Source organism: Pseudoliparis swirei, chromosome 12 (assembly GCF_029220125.1).
Source record: "Pseudoliparis swirei isolate HS2019 ecotype Mariana Trench chromosome 12, NWPU_hadal_v1, whole genome shotgun sequence".
NCBI lineage: Eukaryota > Metazoa > Chordata > Actinopteri > Perciformes > Liparidae > Pseudoliparis > Pseudoliparis swirei.
This window is the reverse complement of record NC_079399.1, coordinates 9,044,568-9,051,321: the sequence shown is the minus strand read 5'-3', so window position 1 is coordinate 9,051,321 and position 6,754 is coordinate 9,044,568. Positions and strand designations below refer to the sequence as shown.

At 43.8% G+C, this 6,754-nt stretch overlaps 1 protein-coding gene across 1 annotated transcript in view; it reads left to right on the top strand.

Moving 5' to 3' along the window:
• The first annotated feature begins 383 nt into the window (after nucleotides 1-383).
• Nucleotides 384-6,754, top strand: part of LOC130202381 (tyrosine-protein phosphatase non-receptor type 14-like) — a 36,760-nt gene continuing 30,389 nt past the window's right edge. Inside the window, exon 1 of the mRNA XM_056427875.1 lies at nucleotides 384-735. The gene's annotated coding sequence lies outside the window, so the exon portion shown is untranslated. The remainder of the gene's footprint in view (nucleotides 736-6,754) is intronic.

Below are 6,754 nucleotides of genomic sequence, written 5' to 3'. Positions count from 1 at the left end.
AACAAAATGTGGGACCCCGTCTCACTGGTTGTAAAGCCTATAGCCTAATTGTTAGTCTTTTTTTAAATTAGGCTAAATTGTCAGGGGAAGCCAAACATAGATCCATTAATTGCAAAGTAAGCAAAGAAAAGTATGAGAATCCAATTCGATACATGCAGACATATGTATTTTCTTTCTTTATATCATTTATCTTCGAGAGACCCGTTGGAATTTCCTAAGCGACGCTTTCAGAGGGTCCCTAACCCTTATGTTTCGGCTCCTTACAATAAAACTCGAGATCCCAATATTTCCTGCTGCTCCTGAAGGCAGCACACGGTACTCTCTCCCCCTGTCCTGAAAGCCTCCATTGGGCTGAGGGACCACTACTATAAACACACCGAAGTCCCGACGCGAGAAGAAGACCACGTCGTCGCCATCCCGGGCCGAGTTTGGTCACTTTTTCTCACTTGTTTTTATGACTTTTGTGCACCGCAAAAGCGAAACGAACCCGGGGGAAAAAACGTGGAGGATTAGAAGCAGCGACAGGACCGAGTTTGCGACTTTTCTTGCGCTGAAAGTGGCGCTCGTATGATTCAGGAGTCTCTCGGGATTTGCCGTTCTTCTACGTCGGAACTTATTCCCAAGAACAAAACGATATGTGGAATATTATCTGTCGGCTGTGAGGTTCACCGCCTTCGAGCCAAGAGGAGTTTCTCCAGCGGGGAGCAGAACACGGCATGTAGCGCAGGATTAAGGGTGAGTTGTCTTGTTGCAAACTGAATCTCCCCCAGGAGAGGAGTTTGTCATGCTCCGTGGTCGTTTCCGAAAACTCGAGACACTCTTAGAAGAGTGGAAACATTTATTTTGGTTAAAATCTGAACGAGCAAATGTAGGCCAAATGGCTTGGCCACGTAGGGGCAAGCAGGGGATCCCAAATATCCTCATACTAAACCCCCACCCGCGTCCTCCTCCAGATAAACATACATTAACATACAGACAGGGCCCCCAATCCTCCGATCCTCTGGATGGGATGTGGCCTCATGTAACTAAAGAGCCTAAAACAAAGATTACACAACTAGACTAGAACACAATGTGAAGTTACAACTCGAATCATATAGCCTTTTAAAAACATTCAGTTTAGGCCTGTTTAAGTTATATTTATACACTTTTAAAAACATTCAGTTTAGGCCTCTTTAAGTTATATTTATACACTTGGCTTAAGGTACTTAATGGAGCCCTGTGCAGGACCCACCCCTTGGGTTCCAGTTTGGACATCTCTTGGGGAGGCAACTGGGCACATTCCAGGTAAAGGTTACACCACCTGGATGATCTACATCCTACTAGTACTACCACTACTATGCTGGAAAGGACACGTTTACACTGAAAACAACCAGCCTCGAGAGATTTTATTTATTGGGAAATGCACAGTAAGAAGAAGAGGCAGAGGGCTGCACATGCATGCATCTCAAAGGGGACGTCTGGGTCTACGTTATGGGTTAAATGAGCCTGGTGATGATGTCATTTATCAATTTTGTTTGCCCTGCTCACACCCTGTGTGCGCGCTGAGGATAAATGTGTGTGTGAGAGTATGTTAAAGATGTGTTTGGACATGCACCGTAGACTACCACCATTACTGTAAAAAAGGAAAGAAAAAGCAGAGAGTTCTGCAAAGGCAAATATAGCATAGCTGCAGGAGGTGTAGGCCACACACACACACGCACACGCACGTATATACATACACATCTGGCTGTCTTTATAAGCTCAAAGGCATGCTGTGTAAATTATATGGTGCCAGAGCAAGTGGCTTGGGAGTACAAACCACTTTTAAAACCCTGATGGAGGATTTAAAAGACCAAAAGTCAGAGTTGTAGGTTCCGCCTTCATCCACGCTTCTCATCACCTCACTTGTTTAAGAGTCGAGACACAAGGGGTTAAATATCTCATAAATGTTTTTGATTTCCTTCCACAAGGGTTGCACTATTTGTTGCTGTCCGTGTCCGGCTCTGTGTTTTAAAAACATAGAGAAAGGCATGCTTTGTTTACGTGCAGCAGGGTACGATTATGAGAAGTGTTTACTGCATGATGCGAGCCTGCATGTAAAAGGAAAAGTGGCAATTGTTTGTGTAGCCAGTGGTCATTTGTGTGTGACGGCCATCTGGCTGCTTGCTATGTGGGGCGAACATACCTTTTCAATTTAGGTCAAGCGATCACGCGGTAGCACAGGAAGAGAGGGAGGGAGATACGTGTCTGTTGTTATTGTCGTAGCAGTTTAACTTGAGGCCAAGAAATATACGGGATTCAAATTGTGGTTCTCTTGTTGTTATGCAGAGACCTTCTTTCTTAAAATTTGAATAACTTCCTGATAAATTAAAGACATCAAGTTGATGTGAGGTTTTTTAAAGTCATGATAAAAGGCAACTTTTGCAAAAGAAGTGATGGATTTGTCATACTTTATATCATCCTACACTCTAATTCTATCCCTTTTTTAATAGGAGACTTATAAATGATCTTCTTTCAATGTAATATCAGTATGAAATACTGTATTGAGATGTGATGCAAAGTGATGTGGTCCAAAGCACATACTAAATTCGAATTTCTCATCCATGGAGTATTTAATCTTCAGATAAAGCGAAAGTTCAAACAATGTGATGGTTCTCACTTCTCCAATGTGAGGGGTTCCGATTTTCGTCATCGTAAATTAAATATATATTTTAGTTGTTGGCTGTTGTTCGGACAAACTAGCAACTTTGCATGTCACCTTTTGGCTTTAGGAAGTTGTGACAGGCTTTTTTCACCTTTTTCTGACATTTTATAATCAACACATTAATTGCTTTAAAGAAGTCACGAACTGTGTGTGTGTGTGTGTGTTTATTAAGTGTTTTGCGACTTGCAGAGCTGCTTTAGTCAGAGTTGTGTAAGTGCTGTGTTCTCTGGCAGCCTGGCTGACAACAACGGAGCAGACGGCGTGCTGCGACTTGCCCAACTCTCCCACACTCCAACATAGGCACGTTCCAGGTGCTAGTCAATCACTGCTTCCCCCCCCCCCCCCCCAAACAGGTCAGAGCCCCCGCCCTCTGATCAGCCCAGAAGTTTAGAAACATGACTTTTCCCTAAATGTGGCTCGCATATGGGCCTAACTGGACATGACACACATATTTTCTTTAGGGTATTTTGTGAGGAGGAGCTGTGTGTGATTAAGAACGCTTCTCTTTTCTCCCAACAGAGCATCAAGCAGAGCCATTTTCCATTTCAGTTTAAAATGTTTGACTTTTCCTTCCCTCCCAGCCGTTATTAAATGAGTTAGACACAGTCGGATGTCAGCAGTAGCAAACCGTTGCTGCTTTCATAGGCCTGTAAACTCGAGTGCTGTCGAGGTCCCTGTTGGTGTCGGTGCCGCTGGGTTCAGCTGTGATAAAACACTCAGTGGCTTTTTGGTGATTGAGCATGTGTGTCTGGAGTTGTGTTGGTGCGTATGGTTGTGCGAGTGTGATGTGGTTCCCAGGAGGAGGGGGCATGGAAAATGTGAACAGCACGGCGGTTTGGCTTGAGCAGACGCGGTCGCCCGACTCGATGTTTCTGTTGTTGAGGTGGAGAGCCTCCGCTATCAGCCTCACTCTACGTCACTCCCTCGCTCCATCCTCCCTTCAGCCCCCCCCCCCCCCCCCAACTGTACCAACATGATAAGAGCCTGAGAAACACCGATGTTGCACCTCTTCTTTCCTTCATGCCCCGTTCCCCATATCCTCACTTATCTTGAGCCTTTGTTTTCTCAACTGTGTGCTGGGACACTCGCTGCACTCTGTCAAATATGTCTAACTCTCCTTGCCTCCATGTCGTCAGTCTCCAGGATGAGTCTGCAGCACTTCTTCACTGTAACCACTGTTAAGCTGCATCCCTCTTCATGTTCCAGTGACAGTGTTACACTGGGCATTCCCTGTCTACTGTCAACGGTGACACAGTGCTGCGGCCCATAAACACATATTTCTATTATATTCCTGCAGTTCCTTTCCTAGTGTGATATTCATGGGCGCGCATGCTGTCAGACGCATTCACTAGCAACGAGGAGCCGAAAAATCATTCTCCTTTGTTTTTTTTATGGAGTCGAGAGCAGATCAAATAAAGATAGAACATATTTTCTAAAAGCAGCCTCTTTTTAGATTGTGGAGATTTTGAGTGTTGTTGTCATTGCACGCCCTCATGTGACCTGCTTCTGTCTGCAGTAATAACATCAACAGTTGCATTTGTGGAAAAGTTGCTGCTCATGCAAACTACTTGGATAAATGACAGGGATGCACCAATACAGCTACCAGGTCGATACTGACTCAAATACCTAGAGTGTATATCGGTAAACGGGGCCTATTTATATAATTAAATGTTATGATTATAAACCACTACTTACCAAGTTGGTGTTGCACAATTAATCATTTTTGATAACAATACAGTACATTTATGTATATGTATTTATTTGTTGCATTTTATTTGACAAAATTAGGAGATTATCACATGCCTCACACATAAAAGAATGATCCAGTCACCTCGGCACAGTGAGGCATACAGCTTAGTTATTAACACTGGTATTAAAATGTTACTAACAGCCGATACACAAAACCACAGGTATTGCTTGCAGGTCTCAAAGTCTGGATCATTACATCCCTAATGCAAAAATGTTTGAACTCCATCTTCCTCTACACTTAGTTGGGTACCAAAATAGAATAGAATATGAACAGATAGAATAGATGAATAGATACCTCCTCTTGCACAGGAGCGTTCAAGGAATTCACAATGTACAAAACCCAAGTTACTGCCTGCAAACGGAAGATATAGTGTGTGTGTGTGTGTTGTGAGATGAACCCCCCCTTGTAGAGTCCAGACTCTGGTGGTGGCTGATGAGGCCGATAGAACGATGAGTTGATGCATCTGGGCGGAGGTGGGGAGGTGGAGGGGTGCGTAACAGCAACAAGAATGCCCTGAAGGGAGAGAGACGGCAGCGAGATGATAGGCTGACAACGTAATTGTTTTGGTTTGTGCTGTGGTATAGAGGAGACCAGCTGATCTAAACAGCTGATATCATGATTGACTGCCCTGGGCAATGAAATGATGAGTGAGCTTGCGTGAGAAGTGAATGGCAGATGTGTGAGAAATAAACGACGGGCTTCGGCACGCAAGAGTGTCGTCTTGACTGAACGTACGCCCGAGCTTCATATGTGGGAATCCGCTCTCTCTAATACATACACGTTTAAAAGTTAGTTTATCCTTTTAAGTGAAGTGTTAAAGATGTCCACCCCCAGTTGATGTGTGTGTGACTGTGTGTGTGTGTGTGTGTGTGTGTGTGTTAGAGAGAGAGACGCAGAGTGTGTGAGAGAGATTGTGTCACGCTACAGACAAGGCTGCTTCACTGTCTGGATGTCACCTCTGTGCGAACACTCTGTGTTGTGTGTTTGTGACCGTCACTGTGCTCTTGTGTAGTGGAGAGTGTGTGTGTGTGTGTGTGTTTGATCGTGTCTTTGTCTCAAAAATGAAACTAGAGGAAAATAAGAGAGCTGGAAAGTGAGGAAGCAGATGCGCTTGTTAGAAACGCACTGTCTGACCGCCTGGTTCCACCATCTGTTTGCAGCTGCTAATGTTTGTGTGTGTGTGTGTGTGTGTGTGTGTGTGTCTTTGTGGGTGCAGGACTGTGTGGAAGCAAGCATAAAATATATATTGGAAGTTATAAGTTCACTCCTAAAGTTGAGGAAATGTAAATTCTTCTGTGTTTTTTTTAAAGAATGAAAACACACACGCACGGCTCAGAAAGCAACATGAATGGCCAGAGTTTCAGATATCAGAGGGCCCTGGTGGTGCGCCCTTCTGTCCCTGAGGCATGCTGGGAGAACAACTGCTATGTGCAGTGGAGGCAGTTTAATTTACTCTCTGGGTCTTTTCTCATCGAGCAAAAGATTACACCGTTTGTGTTTTTTACTGGCCAGGGCATTGGGCAGCAAGGTTCAGACGGGTCAAGTCTGATCCAGGGTCAGCTCCCAGTATCTGCTGCTTCTCAGACAGACTTTGGCTGTATGAATCCAGGAATGTGTGCAGACTTCAGAGCCTTATTACCCCAAAACATCTAACTACTGCGCTTGTCTTAGCTCCTCGGTAAGCCAGTGGGGCAAAAGAGGATCAAAGTCCTAAGAAGATTGTATTTTTGGGAAACATCAGACCAAATCTGGCTGTTCTGGAGAAGATTGGTTTCTTATCTTTTAGCTCTGCTTAGTCAGATTTGACCATATATCAAGTATATCTTAGACCCCCCCCCACACACACACACACACACACACAGTAGATAGAATAGTCACGTTAGGAGTCGTCTGTGTGACTGCAGATTCTCTGATTTAATATAATTGTAAATGTTTAGGTTTTTGACATTGCATATGAAAAGTCATTTAGTAATGTACTCTTCACAATTTAAAAAATGTTATGGATTAAATTATAAATGTAGAATGGCAACTATATTGATCATTGATTTTTAAGTCATCTCTTAAAGCAAAAAAAGCCCAAAATGTACTGCTTCCAGACTCTCAAACGTCAATACTTGCTGATACTAAATATCAATATAATTAGTTTCCATTGACAGAAAAGTTATCCTGAGCACATTGACGTTAAATACTTCTGGATAAGAACTCCTACTCTGCGATCCAGGCCTGGTTTAAGCTCGTAGACCAAACTGTAAAATGGGTTTGCAGGAGGAAGAGTAGTTACGAGCTGTGAAGCACTTAACCCCTTTGTTTTGCTCCAGCGC